Source organism: Schistocerca nitens, chromosome 4 (assembly GCF_023898315.1).
Source record: "Schistocerca nitens isolate TAMUIC-IGC-003100 chromosome 4, iqSchNite1.1, whole genome shotgun sequence".
Classification (NCBI taxonomy): Eukaryota; Metazoa; Arthropoda; class Insecta; order Orthoptera; family Acrididae; genus Schistocerca; species Schistocerca nitens.
Genome location: NC_064617.1, coordinates 543,731,351 through 543,754,062, shown reverse-complemented (window position 1 = coordinate 543,754,062; position 22,712 = coordinate 543,731,351).

Here is a 22,712-nt window from a genome sequence, read left to right as displayed (position 1 = left end):
AGTACGGGTATTGCCAACAAGAGCCTCTTTCTCACTCCTCCAGTTGACTAGGGTAGAAGCATGCTAGAAGCCAAAACTTTTGGCCCACTGTTCATTCATCATTGGTATGTGGTGGATGTGCTTGGCTTGATCTACTCTGATGGTGAGAACGAAGCACTTTGTAAATTTGTATCGTCTTGGTATTTCAGGTTGTTAATCATGACACTGCGTAATATATGTACTTTTTTCTGTGAATGAGCGTTAGATCTGATGCCCTGTGCTCGAATCTTAAGTATAAAGATGAGAGAAATTGCCTTTAAAGAGATTCGAGCTTTTTTAGTAGCCACAGATTGCCTTTTATTTATTCGTGTAATCTAAATTTTGATGATTTTTTCCCATTTTCTAATTGATAGATTTCCGCCATCTGCCACCAAGTCTTCTTCAGCTCAAAGCTTGTTCGTTTTAACCAGGTTTGGTGCAGTATTCTTCGCTCTCTGAGTACGTGTCCCTATAGAACTATCAGATTTGAATAATTTGTGAATTATAAAGCTTTAAGAAACTGATTGGTTTTGGCCATCAAGTACCATACGTTATATCGTGAATTTGCTCGGTCCTGTAAATCTGAGCGTATAGCAAGGTAGATCTGATCAGCAAGACGGTTACATTTAGATACGGAAACCTTATATCCCTCGCCGGCCGTGGTGGCCAAGTGGTTAAAGGCGCTACAGTCTGGAACCGCGCGGCCGCTACGGTCGCAGGTTCGAATCCTGCCTTGGGCATGGATGAGTGTGATGTCCTTAGGTTAGTTAGGTTTAAGTAGTTCTAAGTTATAGGGGACTGATGACCTTAGAAGTTAAGTCCCATAGTGCTCAGAGCCATTTGAACCTTATGTCCCTCGATGACATCTATATTTTTGTACTTCATATGTGGTAGTGACGAATTCACAGGCCATAACGAAGCACACCTCCCTAGTACTCCACAATATAATATCACAAAGAGAGTCTGTATAGTGTTTTGAATGAAGTTTAAAAATCTCGACAACTTATTGGTTTGTGTTAATCGCAAATTAATTATACAATAACTGATAAATTAAAACTTAACAAATTCTTCGCACAACTGGAAGGAAATAACATCGTTGATACAGTTGTCTATGGAAGCCTGTTCATAGATGTTGGCTAATAATAAGATCCTGTATATGACTGAAATTCACGCCCTCACCATCATTTTAGACCTGAAGATTGTGAATCACGAAAACTGGTTGCTACATAACAAATAACATCGAAAGGGCGGCTGCAGGTGTTTCATTTTATCACATGCCTGAATTTCTGGGTGATCATGCCAGTAGCAACGCTACCGCCAACAAAGCTCTCGACTTCGTCGAAGCATGAAAACACTACTGCCCAGCACTGAAGCAGCCGTCGATAAGGCGGTATATGTATCTTGAATAAGTAATTCTGTACCCACGTCAGTCCAAGGCGATAGGACAGTTGGATCTGGAATTATGGGTCGAATGGTAGTCGTTCTTGATCTGGATCTGATACGGATGGTTAGAAACAGGGATGACCATTGGTCAGGAAGTCTAAGTGGATTAATCCCCCAAAGTGCCATGTTCTTGGTAACGATGTGTGTGTGTCTGTGAACATGCAAGGAATCTAAACTAACATAGGTTTAAAATTTAAAAGAAGCCTGGAAAGGAATGGGTGAGTTCAATAATTTATGATTGAGTTCCGATATGAATTCAATCATTTGGAGAAATCATTTAAGGCCTCAAGATAGTAAGTCCCGGAAACTGGTTGCTACATAATAAATAACGTTTTTGTATTAGCAATTGAACCTTTCATACAGAGTATTCTTTTGCGTTTTACAGTAAAAGGTGTGATGGCCTCATCAGTTATTCTGGGTTTTCTTCGGTATCATCATTTAATTACCTTCAAAGTAATATTTTCATCGTCACAGTTTGTCTACTTTCCAGCAACAATATAAGTTTTTTGTACAAGCCAAAGATTATCATATATCCCACAGTTCGTGTGGCTTCATTAAAGACATTTAATCCATTAAAATGCATCTGTTTAAAACGCCACCTTCGCATTTGGTTATGACATCTTTTCAGTAAGTTCACTGGTGATTACAATTCTGGTGTCAAATTACATTACTTCATGCACTGACGCTTATGAAGTTGATAACTCAGAATTTATTTACACAAATATTAAGACAGTAAGGGATAAAATACCTATATTTCAACAAGCCTGAGTGCTTCACACCAGTTGCTAATTGATTCTGACTTAAGGGTTATTTATTCCTACTGCAGAGCACATTCAACAACCACAAAGCCTAATAACCCACCTGTACCAGCTTGATAGGTATGATATTTTGGTATGTGACTTGCATCATCACAACTTTAACTCTATACTCATTGTACTTGGATAGCCACATTACTGGCAAAATTGACATATCCAGCTAAGAAAGCATTGCCCAAATACCTCAGGTAACATTTTAAGAAATTCATGATAACTTTGCTGTACTGGCTTTTACTTTTTTGTAATTTTGGAATAAATGTGTAAAATGCAATATAGCAAGGTTAACATAGATTTCTTAAAATATATTCATGCTGTTCATTGGAAACTAAAAATGTTTGACTTTAATTAACATTTAATTCAAGAACATTTACAAATTTTGATTATGAATTAGTGAATTCTCTTAATATCTACAATTGGAAAAAAAACAGAAATAACATTATACCTTAGTTAACAATCATTAACCTGTTAGAACAACAATCAGTGAAAACTACAAGACCATCATTATATACATATTATAAAATGACTATGTACAAGAAGTATCCCTATCCTGGGATTACTTGTTTGGTGCACATAAATATAAATATACAAAAAAAAATAACCTTTGAACATAGAAAGGGTTCCTTAGGTCCCATTTAATCATTCGTTAGCTCTCCCCTTCGACTGCCTACTTAAGTCTCCAAGGGACTGAATAAAAACTATATGTCTGGTGTGGAAAGACTTCAATATTATAAACATGCCCCTTAATAATTCAGGGCTTCTCTCCTAAAACATGGTAATAATACTTTGAAATGTCTGATAATGACTTCTTTTGCACCTCTGTGATGTGCTCTGAGGCTGATTGCCAGACGCTCCAATTATTTTACTTCTGTACTGGAAGAGTCGGAAAATCAGTTCTTTGCAGTACACGCTGGAAGAAATTATTTGAGATGGCATGTGCCAACGACCCTAAGTCCAAATTCGTTACGACAGGGATGCCCTCAACCGTACCTCTGATTGCTGAGGTAGGTACTGAGAGATTATACTTAGTGCAAGGACTGACATTTAGGCAAAGCTCTGCTCTATCAAAACCATCGTTGAATCCGAAAAACAATTATTTCCTAACCGTAGCCCCTATTTAGTTTTTCGGCTGTCTCTTTAGGTCACGATACAGTCGATTTTAGTTTTCTGAACATCGTTCACTATGGTGAATTACACTGTCTGACACATCTGTATTAATCGGTGTTTGTGCCTGTCGATTACTACAAGGTGGCTGCGTCTTTTGTTGTTGATTGTGGTTTTCGTTTCTGTGCTGCCATTGCTAATTATTGTAATTGGGATTATGTGCTGGTTTAAATCGTCTTTCTGAACTGCTTCCCTTATTACGATTTAGATTGAAACAATTTCCATTATCATTTTGTTGATAATTATGTTCTGCGTTATGTCCTAGCTGCATAGAATGGTTAGCACTTACTTTGTGAACATAGTTACTGTGTGCACCACCAGTGTATGAATTAGATCCATGCACATTAAAGTGCTTTTGTCCCAACCGTAATTCGATATGCTCTTGCATCAAGTCTATTGAGTCTAAAACAAACATAAGGTCATCGATATTTTCCTCGGATGAGTATATCAGTTTACCTCGAATCTCAATAGACAAATTAATTTTCAAAATTCTTAAGATGTCCGTGTTAGTTATGATCTGATCGCAATATTTCATTTAATTAACGTAGTTCTCAAAGTACCTTCTTAGGCTACCTTTCTTGAATTAAAAAGGCTCCAGGTCAGTAGGATATGTCCCACATGGAGCAGCCCGACCAACCTTCATCGGCGTCCAGAGTTCCTCTCTGTCACGTGAAAAGTGTCAATGGACTTTCTTATCTTCGTTTTCACTGAGAGAGTTAAGCACCTAATTGATCTCCTAAGCTATCCACTGAATTCGATTAATGGAGGGTAATTTATACAACGCTCTATAGCTTCTTTCATTCCTTTATCTATGTTTCTTCTTTATTGGCCAGTCTTCTATCTTCCTAAAAAACTGTTCTTCGTGTTCATCAAACTTCTTTGCTATTAAATTTTCGCAACTTGACGACAAATTTGAAACTAGTTTGCTACGCTGGTTCACGGTAATCTCTGTATTTTCCTACGTCTTATTAATATCTTGCATATTCTGCTCTGTCTGCTGTAATCGAGCGGGAAACCAATCCTGGGCTTTCCAGAGTTGAGTGATCCTATCAGATATCTCTTGCTGTTTTGTAGCTATTGCGGAGCCTTTGGTAGACAATTCGAACTGAACTGTCATTCCAGTTTGCTGAAATGTAACATTGTCTTGCTGGGATGCAGTATTCTCTACCTTAGCAGGCATATTCTCTATTTTCGGAGACATATTACATTACTGAGACACTAAATCTCTTGTTTCAAAATTTCCAACAAGGGATCAACTCCATCCTGGGTTGAAACTGTTGCCTCTTCCATTTCAGCCAATTCAATAACAGGTTTATGCGACTGCGTATTCCACTGATGAACTCTTCTCGGGTTATCAGCCGAGTGGTGACGTCGTCTTGTCGCAACGTTTCGATGAGTTTCGTGCCCATCATCTTCTGGCGAAGGAGATGATGCGACATGACGACGCCACCACTCGGCTGACAACCCGAGAAGAATTCATCACGAACAGGTTGAACGTTTGAGTGCTGTTGTATCGGCATTCTGTACTCCGATATGGTCTTTAGCAAAGCATGGTAAATTTCGCGAACTAATTAAAAATGCCCTTAACTTAGACAAAATTCTGAGCGTGAACACAATATAATTACTTCAATTTGTACATTCGTAATTCCTGGAAAAGACAACTAAATCACATCACGTCTGTAATCTACAACTGAAGATACACTAAACATTGTAGCAACTAAATACTGTAACTACTGTTTGTATTTCAGAAGAAAACTATCAAGGGGCACAGGTGTAGAAAGCTTGTAGCTGTGAGATGTGCTTGCTTTTGTGAAGCTTTTGACGTTAGATCCACATACTATACTTCGCAGCTACAGATGTTCAGACTATCACATCATGAAACAAATTTATAAATACTGATTAGTACACTATATTTAAGAGTCCTGTCAAATAGGTCGTCAATTTTAACTGTTGCCTCTGATTAATTAAAGCTTAATAAATTCTTTGCACAAGTATAAGGAAATTGGTAACTTGAAAGTATTGGTTAACAGGTTTAAGATCGTCTTGTCAATATTTATTTCAGTGGAACTGATAGTACGAATAACGGCGTGACTGTAGTTGCAACAGAGCTGAAAAGTTTGTGAAGTCGATGTTCTGCGAGCTGGAGTACTCTGGTGGTAATCTCTCCGTTGAATCAGCACATCTCGAGTACACTGAAGCCTTGAACAGTCTTTATTCTTCTCATTAGTTTCACTGGAGTCTGTCCTTGCGCAACACAATATGTCAATGAGCAATGAATGGGGGTACTACAAATTTCCGTAATTCAAGACAAGAGAATAACTGCACACTTGTAATGGTGGTGACGTGAACGAGCTTGTCCAACAAATCAGTTCACGTTAATATCCAAAGAACCTAGGCGACGTCGTAATGTTGCTCATGTGAAAACTTCTGTTGTATTTTGTAGACAACTCTTTCCTACTATGGAGGTTTACAAGTAATTAATTCTCTAGTTAATATAATGCCTTGAACTTTCCCCGGATTAAAAATTTGTGTTATGGAGACCATTAACAATGTAATGCGATACAAAGACTCTATGTGAGAATGCAGGATTTCTCGCTGAATCTCGATGATAAAATCTTCTCGGGTTGACAGCTGAGTCAATATGTCTGACTATCACACAACTCGACTATCTAGTACACTGGTTCGATTACAAGCGAATTCTGATTACCAGCTTAAGATTAATGTAGGTAAAAAGCAAAGAATACTTATATATATGAAGATAGTAACTGTTATGAATGATCTCAGAGTGCTGAAGGTGCTCGCAAGCGAATATTGCTGCTTTTGGATGTATAAAATTAAAAACGGTGCACGTGGTGTAGGTGAGTTGCCCGTTATTGCCGATAAAATTTCGTTTGCATTGTATGAGCCCAATATTAATGCTTATGTCAAAGATTAAACCTGCAGCTGTTTCATTGTAACGCGTAGGATTATTATAAATAAGTGTCAGATACAACTTGAGTTTCGTATAGGATGTGTGTGGGATGCTGAGCAGATGAAATAAATCAGTAGTATAACGAAGTACTCTTGGAATGGGTACACGCACCCTGCACTTCTCTGTCATTTCCCTGTCTCAATCGTTTTTTTATGGAAACCCATAAAATATTAATAATAAATGAAACAGAAAACACATTCTTCAATTCTACGAAATTATATTTCATATATATTTTTCGTACAGCAATAATTACATTAACTAAATGAGGAAATACATTTTTTGGCGAAGTAAAATTGACAACATATGAAAAATAATTGTTTACTTTTATTTCAATCTATTATTTGTAACTAAAACATAATTGATGGGGAGAGAAAGAAAAAACCTACTGATTATTTAATAATAAGTTGGCATTTTGTGTTCGTTGATTTTCAGCAAGAACGCCTTTGTACTGTTCTTTACAGAATCTATATTCCTATATCATGTGAGTGGCTTTCTGTTAAAGGATGATCAGCAAAAGTGGAATCTCTCTTTCTTAATCTACAGCTTCTCGCTACATAACCTAGTTCCGACAACTCTGCCTGACTGGCCAATACAAATTTTCCCATAGCGACTGCTTGTGATTTTATATGCACCATACTGTGCCAAGGGTTGCCATTTGTCTTTACTACCGAATAAAATTTTTGATAATCTATTGAAAGTATAAAATGCAAGTCTATAGTTACAAGCCTTAATTTTTCACAGAGTTTATCTGAAATTTAGCCAGTATAATTGGATGGTGCACTTTGTAACTACTGATTGGTTCCTTTTGGCCTGCATATAGAAGTGAGCTATTTTTAAGCATTTCCTTTTTTCGTACTATATTTCAGGCCTGAACTGTAGTGCCACTGCTTTAAGCGATATGTTTCATGGTCTGTAATAATAATAATAATCAGTATTTGAGCTGCTCACAACGTTATCTTCCTCTTGAGATGCCATATATTGTGTTCTGATTTTGCCGACTAAGACACGAGCTAGTAAAGAGCGCATGCTTGAGGCGGATCTGATTATCAAAGCAGGGTATAGTAGATCCAGACATCAGGCAAGGATCTTTGAGATTAATTTCACATCCAACGATTGATCTTTCAGCCTCCAAGGCATCACCTCTTCACAGCAGGGAGTTTGGTGTCCATCTATATCAAATATGTGTCTCAGAATCATCAACCGGTAGCATCTACATATGCGATGCGACGCAAGAGACTCCAAGTTTAGCTATCAGTTCCGATTCACAAATTAAAATTTTCCTCGAATTTCTACCTTCATTAATCTGGAAGATATATTCTTTCCAAATTGGAAGAATATTTGTGAAACAACGTGATTTATTCAAACAAGAACTTATAGGGATCTGTGGTTTGTTTTCTGAGTGGATACAATGAGAGTACGTAGCACCTCAGCGACGTATTATTATTTGCGACACTGTTATATGAATGCTTAGGCGCTGAATTAGGCCGAAATTTAGGCAATAGGATGACTCACAGGCTCTTTATAGATAAGTCCAGGTGAGGACTCTCACTTGGCACACTACTGTACTGTGAATGTGCGTGAGGATCACTCCAACAAATCCTGTGATCTACGACATGAGTGACCGCTCTAACGCTTATCACTAGTTTGACACTCGATAAAGGGGTCTAAGGAGATATGTGTTGTAATACGACAGATCATTTTCGTAGTTTGAAAAAGTAAGTTTTCAGAAACAGGCAGCAGTTATTGGAAATGTGCACTAGTGATTAAATCTAAGCAATTTGTTCAGTAAGAGAGTTGTAGATCGCTATTTATTGCTGCAACTGGTTCTGTTGTGAAGTCCAAGATAATATGTAGGGCGATGTGGAGTACTTGATATTCCATAAAAGCCAACTTGACTGTGCAGTCAAGATTATTAGACCTGTGAATTATGAAATTAGATGAAGTTAAAGTTAATTTCCTGTACTGTATAAACTAATAATTATTGTTTCAAAACTTCGTTTTGAAGTTAATAATCTTAAGATTTGTTATGGAATCATAATTTTTTCTGTTAGTGATATCGAATCCTTTTAAGAGTTATAATTGAGGGCAATCTCGGGATTATATTTTGAATACGCAAAATATGTTTTTTTCCCAAAATTTCCATCATTATCTTCGTTTATACAACCCATATACGTCCATAAGTCCCCAATATTCTATATTTAACTCCAATTGAAACTCTTTTTTAAACTTGTTTATTTGTAGTTAGTATTCTAAATTTTACTAAGAAAAGTACAAATACTTATTGCTAAATACTTTAAGCTTATGATAAAATGTGTTTGAGAGCTAAGAACGAGTTCATTTTGGAGGTACAACTACAAACGTTTATGATATTCCATAATTCCGGAACTTCATCTACTTCACAAAACATACTATGTTATCAAAGCAGTTGCTCAAAGTGACGTTCTCAGCACTTCTAAACATTTAGCGACTAGTTGGATGGCGATTCTTAGCACTATTCGCAACACACACTGAAGAACCAAATACATTGTTACTACCTGTTTAATATTGTAGTTATCTACCTTTGGAACCCAATAAAGCAGCTCCTATCCCTGGCATGGCTTTAACATGTCCGTGGTTGGTTGCATAGGTCACGGATTTCCCGTAAATCACGGGCCAGTGGTCTGTGGAACTATCACCCCTGAGTGTCCCCGATGCGTTAATCTAGTCTCGAAACTTTTTGGATAGAATGTGCGTTAGTAACGTAATATTTCTAATGGGGCTTCAATTAAAGCTGTGTGGAACTTGTGCTGCAGGGCCGCTTTCATTACAGCTGCGTGCAACTTGTGGTGCTGGGCCGCTTTCACCGGAGCTGTGTGCACCTTGTGCAACTGTCCTGCTTTCATTAAAGTTGTGCGGAACTCTTGCTACTGCCCCGCTGTGTGAAACTTGTGCCACAACGTGTTGTCAGCAACTTGTTCCTTCCATTTTAATTTTTCTCTTTCGCTTTGCTAGACTAGACTATGATAAAAAAGACTGCTGTGTGTGTATTTATTTATTTCCTGATGCAGTCTGTTTTCCTTTCCATCCCCCCCTCCCCTCCTCCCCCACCTCGTCATTCTCTCTCTCTCTCTCTCTCTCTCTCTGTGTGTGTGTGTGTTTGTGTGTATCTCTGTAACTGGGATTATCCGAATGTTTTGAAGCACATGAACCTGTCCTCAGAGAGTACCATAGTGTCACTGGCGTCTAGTGGGAACTTAACATTTCAACTCCTTGTGGTAGGAGCAGTGAACTCACTGCTCTGATGTTAGGTACATGTATTTGCAGCAAGTTCCTCTTCCTTCCCTCACTAACCGCTCGGAGTAGAGACATATTGGGAGACGAAGCTTTTGGTTGCTTCACTGATCGTTCTGGGTTGGTAAGTGATGTATGTGCTTGGATTTCTCCTGCTCTGAGACTGAACAAAGCATTTTGTAAATTTGAATTGACCCGGTGTTTCAATTAGTGTACATCGATTATTAATCATGACAATGCATTTATCGCCCAATATAAAGATGACGAGGACTGTTTGTAAAGAGATTAAATTGTTCTTGCTTCCAAGAATTGCGTTTTATTTATTCGTTTCATCCTAATTCTGAGATTTTCCTATTGTGTCACTGATCGATTTCGGCCATCTTCCACTACGTGTCCTCCGACGTAATAGCCTTAAGTTTTATGCACAAGTCTCTCCCTGTTCAATGACCTGCGAACATTCGTAAAATTTTAATAATTTTAAAGATATACAATTTTTACGAAAGCAATGGTATGGAAAGCTGAAGCAGTGCCTGAAGACTGGAAAACTGCAATAATTTGTCCCATACACAAGATAGGAAACGGACTGCAATGTGGAACTTACATAGGAATCAGTTTGCTGAATATAACATACACAATCCTGTGAGCGATCATTCTGGAAAAACTTAAACATTACGCATAAAACATTATTCAAGATTACCAGGCTGGATTTCGAACAAACCGTTCCACAACTGATAATTTGTTTACTATATGACAGATGTTTGAGAAATACTGGGAATTCAACAAAAACATCCACTGTCTCTTCATTGACTTCCAGCGAGCCTATGACAGCATCCACAGAAGTAGCCTCTACAACACGTTACGAGAATTTAGTATACCCAGTAAAATCATTAGGATGATACAACTGTGCGTGGATGACTACCAGGCGGCAATGAAGTTCAGAGGATCCATATCCGCCACCTTTCCAATTAAAACAGGCTTACAACAAGGAGACGCTCTTTCATGTGTCCTCTTCAACCTTACCTTAGAGAAAGTGGTTCGGGAGAGTAATTTACATCTATACAATGGTCTCCGATTCGAACACAGTGAAGTAAAATTCCTGGCTTATGCAGATGATATAGTGTTGCTGAGTGAAACTGAAGATGAACAGAAAGACATGTACAGAGATCTCAGGCACAGTGCCGGCAAAATGGGGCTTTTGATTAACCAAGAGAAAACTGAATATACGGAAATAGGTCGAGTCATAAACCCAAACCCTTACTTTGAAATTGACCAATATTCTCAATTCAGAAAATTTCTTCATTTTAAATACCTTGATCACGTTTCAACAGTAAAAATATCATAAGAATGGATATAAACGAAAGAATAGCCTCAGAGTCAGGATCTCTGTACTCACTAAGCACCCCACTCAAAAATAAAGCTTTGTCAATCAGCACAAAGATGAGGATATAAAACACTATCATCTGCCCCATAGTACTGTACGGTTCAAAAAGCTGGACGTTTACAAAGAATGAAAGAGAAAAGCTGAATATTTTCGAAAGAAAAGTAATGAGAAAAATCTGGGGACCTGTGTTGGAGAATGGCGTATGGAGAATGCGAAAGAACAATGAAATTTATCAGCTAATGAAGCAACCCACTATCATCCAGAAATTAAAAAGTAGGAGACTGCAATGGTCTGGACATGTGGCTAGAATGGAAAACAACAGAATCACCAAAAAAGCATTTGAAGGAACTCTCCAGGCAACCAGACCACTGGGCCGACCTCGTACAAGGTGGAAAAATGACATGGAGGAAGTACATCGCAGCGTTAGGAATTTCCGCAGGTTAGAGAGAGACTGCGAGAGATAGAAGGCGGTGGAAGCAGATACTTGATGCAGCGCGTGGTCTACTGGGCCTGTGATCGCTGAGGAGAAGAAGAAGTGCATATTGGCCGTCAGCCACCACGTGTGGACCAACAAAAAGCTGGTTCATTTTAATCATGTTCGAAGCACAAATTTCCGCTCTCTGAGTTATTTGACTCCCTGTAGGGATACCTAATTTAAATAGTTTCGAAGTTATAGGGTTTCACGAAAGTGATAGATTTTGGTCATCAGGCACACGGTCCCATGATCCTAATTGAAGCATATAGCATGGTAGATATAATCAACAAGTTGGTTACTTACAAATAAGGAAGGTTTCTGCCCATCAATGACTTATGTATTTTCATACCTTTGTATGTGGTAATGACGAATTTATGTCGACAACGATGCCCACTTCCCTGATACTCTATAATACTGAACGTTCAAGTTAATGAGATCAATTTAATCAGATCACTGTCGACGAATTGTAGCATGTCACCGTAGTGTAAGTCTCGTGCATGAATCTCACTATTAATAACAGCTTCAATCTATAACTAGTGATATACTGGGCTGCATCACATTAAATCACAGCCCAGCTGTTTCATTGCTGTGTACTGAATAATGTTAACTAAATATCAGACTCGTATTGAATTTGGTACCAGAAATTTGTGAGATACTGAGAGGACCTTGTGTTGTACACTTCATAAATCGGGTGTATGACCAAGTCACTTTGAAATGAGTAAACGCACCCTACATTTAGCCACCATTTCCCTGTCCGAGTCATTACAGAACCCAAAATATATTAATAATAAAATTGATGAGCTCCAAACGTAATGATAAATAAAAGAATGCCCATCCCCTCTCATTCTACCTAATATTTCCACTGCTCATGATATTATGTTCCTCTTGATCCTGCCTATCCAATGTATGCCCAGTCGAATCCTAAAATCTTTATCCATTGTGCTACAGACATCTAAGATTACTTTATCAGATCATTGACGAAACAGATTGTGTTCAGTTCTTTTCGACTGCCATACAAGCTAGCAAAGAGTACGTGTGCGAATCAGTCCTGACAATCAATGAAGTGCATAGCAGGTCCAGATGTCACGCAAGCCTCCACAGATTAACCTCACATCCAATCACTGAGCTGGCATACGAGGGGAGTCTTTCATATGGTCGTACCTGCTCATAAATGCGTGTTCTATGTGAGCTTTGATAAAGTAGTCAGGTTGTAGGATGATATTTACTAATTTGTATTTCAATTTTCAGGATCCTCCCACTGCTGTTATCAACCAGCACTGAATATAAGAGTTGTTTTCTTGTTTGAATAGGGGTTGAGTTTGTTACTTTGTTTTCTTTTGGAGCAACTTGTGCTGTTTTTGCATGGGTACAATTTGTGCGTGTGATGATGTGGTGTATTGTTCAGTGAGACTAATAAAATTTTGATTAATTATATGAGGAGCTGACGAGCTTTGATTGGGATGAGTGTAACTACGTGGTCCATATCGAAAGTGCATGCATTAATGAGTGAAACTGGGAATGAGGCACGTGGCCTTGAAGTACAGAAGAGTCAGGACACTATGTTCGAAGCAGGCGAGAACAGTGTGCTACAAACCACAGGGAACGAGCTGGCAGAGGTAAGCGAAGCGATCGTGCCTACAAGTACTGCACGATCGGAGGTGACGGCCAAATCAGGGCAACGCGTTGCGCAAGAAAAGATCACGGTCTGGCAGCAAAGGTTACACCTCGATGATAAACAGACACTCGGTGAATTTCTCAAAAGAGAAAGCGAAGAACAGCGTGAGGAGGTTGGAATAAAATTCGAGGAACTGTTTCCTGACACTATAAGATAATCGATAAAATATTTGAGGAACTGAATAGGCGCATAGAAGGAACTGTTACTGAAGGTGGTCCACAGCAGAGCCATCACGTTGAGAAGTTATGGGAATCGTGACTGTATTGGGAGTTAATCTATGGAAAAATGAAATCGTAAAGATTGTGGATCAGCAGGATATGCAGGAACAAACAGAAGCAGTAGAAATCCAGATAAGTTAGCGATTAGAAGGAGCTGTAGTTGATAGTGTTGCCACTTCTGAAATCGTACGGAAGGCATGTATGAGCAAAGGACGGCACCGAAAACTATATCCGGATTGGTATCACAGGAATAGGGTGACGTCCACGAAGTAACCGACAAGTGCTGACTACTGCTGTAGAGCAGTTATCATTGCGTAACGACGATTATTCGGAATGCGTACTGTCAATTGCTATGGGTTAAAGTGACGAAGTACAATCAGTCCTCGGATTCAAACAATACCAAATGGAAATAAACGAAATCACGAGGCCTTGTTCCATTTGGAGCGAACACACAAGAGTGAAGTGGTTTTGCTGGATAGTGAAGTGATCCCGCGCATTTTCCTGGCACGTGACCGTAATAGTGGTAGTGACAAAAGGCCACAAACTGAAAATGAGGAATTACGAAAAGTAGAAGTCAGGTTTTGTCGGAGAAGAAGTAAACCCCTTCATGTAACACTTGAAGTTAGGTGAGAAAGGGGTGTCATGATCAATGATGAAATCAGATGTCACTTCTTCTTGTTGCAGGAAATCACGAACGTCTGTGTGCGTGGCTTGAGAAATATAAACATGTTCTTCCACTCTATCGATCACGTCTCAAGTTGCAGTTTCAGTGTAGTTATCTTCATGATCAACCTGCAACGTGATGAGGTTAATAAACTACCATTGTGAGAATTATGAGAAATTTAAGAGTGCATTTTTACCTGAGTTTTGACTGTGCAGTGTCTAAGTTCAGCTTAACTGAAGTATACTGATGATGGCCAATTACATTGATTCAAATTTTCGTGATCCATTAGTGTTCTGAAATAGCATCTTTAGTTTCGAAACGATCAGCCAGATCTAGGATGGTTTGCTTGAGAAAACTTCTGGCTCTATTATGTACGGAAATTATTATTTCTGGAAAATGCTTTGGAGACGTCAAGTCGTTTCGGGCACTGCTCCAGGAGCTCAGGAGCGTTGAAAGTGAGAGGCATTATGTATGTAGTGCATGAAAGGGTAAATTTCCCACAAGGAATATACGGTCAAGAAAGATACGTGCGACCACGATATTTTAGTGATGGAAGCGATAGACGAGGGCAGTTCTTCCCTCATAATCAGCGTTAACTGAAGTTGGATATCGAAAAATAGGTGTTAACCACAACGGAACTACAATGGCCAGCGGTGCATTGTAGAAAACTCACAAGCTCAGAATGAAGGCTCTTCATCTGTGGTAGATGAAATTTGAAGACTCGGTCGACATGATAACAACTATTATGCATCACAGTTTGGGAATAATATGGAGTGACAGAAATGCGAGGCATCTAGTCGGGAGGATGACATTGGAGTAAAGAAGTTCTCATATGTGCATAGATCTTAGTGAGTTAAGGGATATTCCATCGAAAGGAGAGGAAAAGGAGGCGATTATTGCCAAGCAGCCCACTGTAAATATTGAACTTGATCATGTAGGTGTCCAGTTATTGTTGTCAGAGCTGTTACGTGTCTGCGCGCGGAGAAATTATCTTACTAAAATGCCAGAAAAAGAGGGCGGGACCATCTTACCTTTACAAAAAAACTTACTAAGAGACCATCCCAACTGTTAATCATGAATTTTAATGAGTCTTATGTGCATTGTGTCCTGAATACCTGGCTAGTTTGATGCTTACCTCCTATACCAAAACGTTTGCTACATTTTGGTGAAGTAAAAGCAGCATTGCGGCTAAGATAGACAGCCACCATGGATTCAAATCTGGCCCGTGCACGCTATTTTTCACTTCATCAAATAGAATATCATTAAGTAAAGCGAAATTGTTCAGAAACAGTTATTTTCACCATAGTAATTTCGTCATGGTACCGCTTTCCTAGAGAGACACGCAAAAGAAAACATACGACCTTCAGCAGTGATTAACACCTCAGCAGGAACCAGCTATAGTTGTGCTTGAGAAGCAGAAATTGTGGAAGGACTGGCCAAGACGGTTTCATTGAACATAACTTACCATGACATTTTATTAACACTGTTATTGTCAGTTGATATAACTCTACTGAACATTTAAGGGTAATAAAATTCTTGTTTTGACAATGGCAAATGTTGAAGAGTAATAGTTTAAATTAAAACAGTAAAACAAATCCTTACTAGGACCAGGAACTAGGCAACCGTTTCCTGTAGACAGGAGCCACCTTTACCTTCAGGACAAGGCCTTAGATCAAAGTGAAAACATAAAATCGGGCACTCGCCGAACATCAAAACAACAAAATTACCATAGTTACAGTAGTTAATACTCAAGCAAAACCTAAGACTACAATAAGAACGCAATACAACTGAATATCGCAACTTAAAAAGGCTGCGCTTAACGGTGCAGCCACAAGCGTTCATTCAACGACCAACCTGCGTAGACAAGGGCCGCACTGTCCAGTACATCCACCAGACCACACTCACACAGCGCACCTGCCAGGGTGGGACAACGGACAGTCCAACTAGGAACCCCACACAAATGCCGAGCCAGAACAGCCACAAACCAAATTACACCTGAACTCTATAACATATTTATATCACCAGTTAGTTTCTATGTAGATTATAGTAAGGTCGATTCACAGCACAGATGAACGCATAACAGCCGGCCGCTGTGACCGAGTGCTTCTAGGCGCTGCTACGGTCGCAGGTTCGAATCCTGCCTCGGATATGGATGTGTGTGATGTCCTTAGGTTAGTTAGGTTTAAGTAGTTCTAAGTCTAGGGGACTGATGACCTCAGATGTTAAGTCCCATAGTGCTTGGAGCCATTTGAACCACTTGAACGCATAACAACGCGACACACCATAACCTGCACATACATAAGGGGTAGCCTGCAAGAATTTACTAGCAACAAAGCAAACTGCAGATATATGCATTTCTATATGTATAGATCTCCGCAAATAAGAAAAAGAAAAACTATTTTCAACTCCTGTACTTATAAGAACTCCTGTACTTATAAGCACATGATAACATGCTTACATTTATTTTTGAAACTATCAGCGAGAACAACAGAAAATATGCACAAGTAACTTTTAGACACTTGGAACAAATGAGGAAGAACACTAACCTACAATATAAAATATTCCCCTTAAGTAAGCCAGGGTGCAGACTGCAGTCTTACATCAGATAACAACTTGGAACAAACTTTGCAAAAGTGACTTAGCATTAACACTGAGAGGTTGAGCCAGAACCGGCCAGCCAAAGCGACAAGCCTGACGCAAAACAAATAACTCGCGAGCTTAATTGCTAATTGATTTCAAACAGTCAGAACTGGCAAAGACGGCGATGAGTAGCAATACAATACCGGAGAGCTGTTGTGGCTGGAAACACTGTCAATAACTCGAGTTACGGCTTAATGTCGTCGGCTGATAACAACAGAAGACCACTTCCGGTTCAGTTAACAATTCCGCCAAGTCGTGCAGAATTGCCTGTCCTCCAGCGTAAGGCGGCCAACTAACGTCACACAGTTGCAACTTGGTTCGGAAAACCAGTAAGCTTCCACGTGTGGCACAACGGCCGCCACCTCAGTCTGGGCTGGTAAATATTCTTTGTGGTTGTGATTGAGTCGACTGCAGGTAATGAAGATTTGTTAAACCACATATCAAGGCAATATCCACATAAATAATGAGATAAGATTTTGATATGCAGTTATCCCAACGTAAGAGCACCTTTCTTCAATTATACTGCAGTTGAACCTTCTCGTTTATTAAAACGTTCAGAATAGTAAATGAAATTGACTCTCCTCGCCCATGGAGTTAATAAAAAAACTGTGTAATAAATATTTGCTACTAAAATGATTGTTAACTGTCGTAACGTCCTTGAACTTATGAAGACTTATGTCAGCTATGCCTGACCATTTAAAAAATTTATTTTATTATGAGTTACAAAATGTTGCCACAGAAAGCTTAGAATGATCTACTTAAATGATGAAATTGTTACCAGACTGTAAGACAGTCAAATGTATGCTTCAAATCAGGGCAAGTTATTTTTTTAAAATGAACTGGATTACGTAAGTGGTGTTTCATAGATATTCTACCATTGGCGGCCAATAGTTAAAGCTGAAGTTGACGCTGCTTACCCAGTAATGTACTTTAAACTCCCTTTCCAAAATGTTACACATGCTGCTACTTGTAGATGAATTGTAGTTGTCCGTATCATAGAGAATACAGTTAATTAACGGTTCACATGATCTAAGGAATGACATCTTGTAGTATTAATCAGTAAATATGTCAGTATTTGTTAATAATCACTGTAATATTTGGTGCATATGTTCTTTTGTAGGAGAAGTGATAACTACTTGCTATGTTTTGGTTATATACAAGTATTGTGGATAAATGCATTTGGATTGTGTTTCTGGGATTAATGGGGAAATTTTAAATTAAGGATATTTGCACATCACTCATGAGTGGCTTGATTGCTTCAGAAGTTCAGTTAAAGCTACACACTGCTGGTGGCTGCTAACCTTCTCACTGTTATTAATAATTATTTATCTGAATTACAATTGTAGTGTGGGACATTGCATTGACCTGCCCCTCCATTTCATTTGACCAACTGCCTTAGGGCACACACACCTTACTTTCTACAGATAAAGTGAATTACACATTACCAAGCATTTTAGTGACTTTCATATCCTCTAAGAAACAACAAAAAATTAATGATAGAGTGAGGTTGGGGAAAGAAGGGGAGCCATTTGCATGTGGTGCAGCCTGACAGGATAACTCGTAATTAATTGAATTTCCTAATAAATGGACTAACCTGTACAAGTGTAAATTGTTGTTATGAGTTTCGGTCATAAATACCCAGAGCTGTCAGTGGTAAATAATAATAAAGATTTTGAGTGAACTGTCTGTGTTAGAAAAAGAATAATCAAAATGGAGGTTCAATAATTTATAAAACAGGAAAGTGACAAAGAGGGTGATACAATAGATGAAGTGACAGGCACAGAAATGAAACCTACAGCAGAAGATACAACATATTAAACTACAGTAGAAATAAAAGGAGAGAATCTGATATCTTGACCAACAATAACAAAATGTTTAAGGCACTGTAAACTTAAAATGGAAACAGGGCAGAGTGAGTCGGCAGAACAGAATGAATTCATAACGGGAATGTTTAGAGTGAGAACTGGGTTAAAACAGAATAGAATGAAAAGGACAAGATATGACAAGCAGGAACTTAACTAAAAGGAGACAATATAGAATGTGCATATAACATCCTGGAAAAGTATGACGAGCTTTAGAGAGTTTTTATAGAAAAATACTCGTCAGAAGAGAAACAGAAACACGTAAAGAAGGACTTTTTGAGTGCTACCAGATACGGTACAATGCTGAAACATGTGGAGAAGGGGAAAATGAAGTGCAGTTGTGAGGGCTTGTTAGAGGAAAATAATATGGATGCTATACAGTTAAAGCAATCATTGATACATGTGAAGATCCATGATCTTAGAATATGGGGAGTAGCCGATACAGGAAGTGAAATATCTACTGTCGCTGAAAGCCCCTATGAGTAGGTAAAAGATAATAAATCTGGTTCAGGCTAATGTTATTTGAACTAAAGTGGTAGGTGTAACGGCCAAAGTAAGTAAAGTAATTAGGAACATAAGTATAAGAAAATAAAAATTGGTGGTTTAATACTTGAACAGAATTTTTTAGTAATGCCTAATTTGAGTTGGGACACGATTTTGGGCTTGGGTGGCATGATAGGATTAAAAGTGGAAATATAAATATGAGGGAATAGTAGTAAGGGTAAAATTTAGAAGGATGATGTCCGGAGATATACTGTTGATGGGCCAGTTGAAATTATGTTCAGTTTCAAATGACAATGGTTTTGATGATTTTGGAAATGATGTGAACGTTTGTCAGATATAGAAAGAAGTCGAAATAAATGAACAGGAAAAAGACGATACGCTAGGCACCAAAATTAGTTCAAAACTGACCACGTTTGTCAACTTACTCACTGATACTCGAGATGAGGAAGAACACTACGGCTTAAACAAAACTCATGATAAATCTAAAGAAACAAATCCTAAAATATGTAAATTCTGTGACGCCTGTAAGGGAACTTTTGAATTGTGTAATATATACCATCCAAATGCATGTGTCCATGTGTACCCAAAATCTAAAAGGAAATTTGGTATCAGAAATCTGGGAGCGAGATGCAGACTTCCCAGCAGCAACCGTCGTCAATCAGAATATTCCAGCTGGAAAGTACGAGAATCCGTAGACGCAGTGGTAGCAGGGCGCACGATCAGCAGCCAGGGGGCCACAACACTTGGAAACGCCGTGATATTCACCTCGCCCACCACAATCACCTGCAGCTCTATACCAATGATTGCAAACAAGCCGCAGTGAAGAAGCTACTGTAATCCTAATTGAACCTTCTTCGGCTGCATGCCACATCTTTTTTCAACAGAAGATCATGGCCTGCACTAAGCCATCCTAGACGTGTCATTATAGGAGAGTGAAATCAGTTGTAGGAGACCATATTACAGTGTCTGCGAAGCAGTTGACTGTGTTTTTTTTGTAACAATTCCCAAGGATGCTATTGTAGAACGTAGTCTTTAGGATGAAAGGACCATGTCTTCTTAGACATATAAACGTCTTACTACTGTACTTGTTCATCGCAGGGCTTCTTGGCGTGTAGACTAGAAAATAATTCCTTCGTTAGCTGGAAAATGGCTTGTTCACGGACGACATCTACCAAAGGATGCTGGAAAGAGGGAATCTGTATCTCAAAACCTAACCTTCAGACAGTGAATCATATTATTGTCTTGTTTAAGCTAACCAGCCATTTTATGAGGTGCATCAAAATTGTATTGAAATACTAAAGTTTTGAGTGTATTATACGATTGATACGCTGCTTTATGTGGAACGCAAAAAGGAAGTAATGATAATGAGTAATTATTTCTGAAGAGCTACAACAAGAGTACAACGCACTCTGTTGCGATGACAAAAATCTTCCTGCTGTGCTCATTGACATGGCCCCGCAGGCGTTAGCTGGGATAGATACCGGGGAAAACATCAGACAACGCCCGAAGGCCAATGCTTTGAATACGTGGGAGTTGTGGGGAGTACGGGCAGGCCCCGTTTCTCTGAAAGAAGCCTTCTTTTTTGCTTTGAACTGTTTACAACTTTATTAACTTGATTTTAAAATAGTAAGTGAACATTCCTTATCATGAGATACAAGATCCTCAATATAGTTTGTTGATGAAAGTTCCTGAAGTATTATTTTAACAGATCAAAGAACACATATCATAATCAATTTACAAGGCTTAAAACTCAAAATCCTTTTTTTACGCAAAGGAGAAAAATACAAATTGCATAACGCAAGGTTAAATAAAAGATTCTAACGCCACATGGCAATACCAAAATTTTCGTACATATCACCTGTGATCTCTAAAGGCAATAAAACATACGTCACAAAATTATTAATTAAAACAACTTAAATACAATAAAAACTGATTACTATCAACTTACACTCGAACCCCGTAGCCTCTACGATGCGCACCGTATCACAAAATATTTTCCTTTCTTCTAAACACTTACACCATAAACCTTCCTATATGTGATTCATACTACACCGAACGAATTATGACAAATAATTAAGTATCAAAGTGAATGAAAAAAACACACAAATCAACTCTTAATCTCAGTGATTACATCCGTTAAAAAGTATTCAATACGTATCTTTTGCTTTCGTCGTGGTCATGCGCTGTTGTGCACCGTGCTCTCCTTCAGGATCACACGTTGCACAGGAAACCTTTTCTCCGATGTATAAAAACGTTAACAGGGCGCAACCAACTTAGGAAAATTGCATGCTGGTATTATACGTCGATGTGAATGCGGCTCTCAAATCTTAAAACGGGCGAGGGAGTAGATGCGGTACTACTGAACACTTCGACTATACCGCACCGCACCAAACAGCAGTACGGTGGGGTAGATAAGAGACAAATCAACAACAGTTGCAAGATAACCTCAGCAGGGCAGTAAGAAAATATTTGGGACTTTAAACTCTTGGGAGGGCCACACCAAACCACAGAATGACGTCCCAAACTAAATTATGAAAATACCATCGCCTGTTTCGTCACGACTAGTAGAACAGTAAAATACCATAAGAAGTGAACTGCAATTAACACGATTCATAGGCGTCCGGCTGAAAAGCTCCACAGTCAGTCTTTCCCCTACTACAAACTCTTAACAGTACCTCCAAAGTTCACTAGTGGACACTACCAGAGTGTCAATTACTCGTTATAACGGTGGACAACATTTTAACACTCTGGGGCCGAATTAGGTTTTTTAGCAATACAAGCAATGATTCGGTCCTTCACTTGGTTCCACCTTCGATCCAAAACAGTCATTTGCTTTAAAGCAGCTAAATAGATGACAATGCCGATATCAACGCTCTCCTCCCAAGCAGAGCTCTAACTGGAGACTGCAGTACCGAAGCAAAGCTTACACCACTCAAAAGTCTGATATACGGGCCACCAACGTGCAGTTTTTAGAATTCTTACATTCACCTCATACACTAAACTTGCGGTAATTCTTCGTCAGAATTCGAGGGCCGAACCAAGAAATCACTTCCCAACCCTTGAATGACCACACGATGACCGCCATCGGGACAACACCTGCCCTCCACACTAGGATCTTCGAGCCCACGGCGTTCCGTGCCCAACCGACTGCTTCCACGGGTCCAGCGACTACGCGGCCCTGCCTTCCTACACCGACATCGGTCCTCACGCATAGTCAGAGCTAACTCACAGCAAGCCCACGGCGCTCGGGAAGCCAACTCGCCAAAGGTATGAGGCCACCAGAGACGCCAATCCAATCTCGATACTGACATCGCGGCGAGTACTGAGAAGGTGGGTGGTTTCAAAAAACAACAGATATTTAAATAGCTGAATTTGGGGCTACGCAGCACATGACCATTACGTGTTCGCAAGTTGACGACATCGTGTTATGATTTTAGTCGGCGCAGGACCAACAAGACTGGATCATGGTTCAATGGAAACGTGTCGTAGTACGTATTATGTTTCTTGTTATACCAGGTCGATGGTAATGTCCAGATACGCCATCATACATGACAATGGCCGTTCGAAACGTGCACCGCATCATGAACGCAGGCAGCTGGCCGCTGTGGCCGAGCG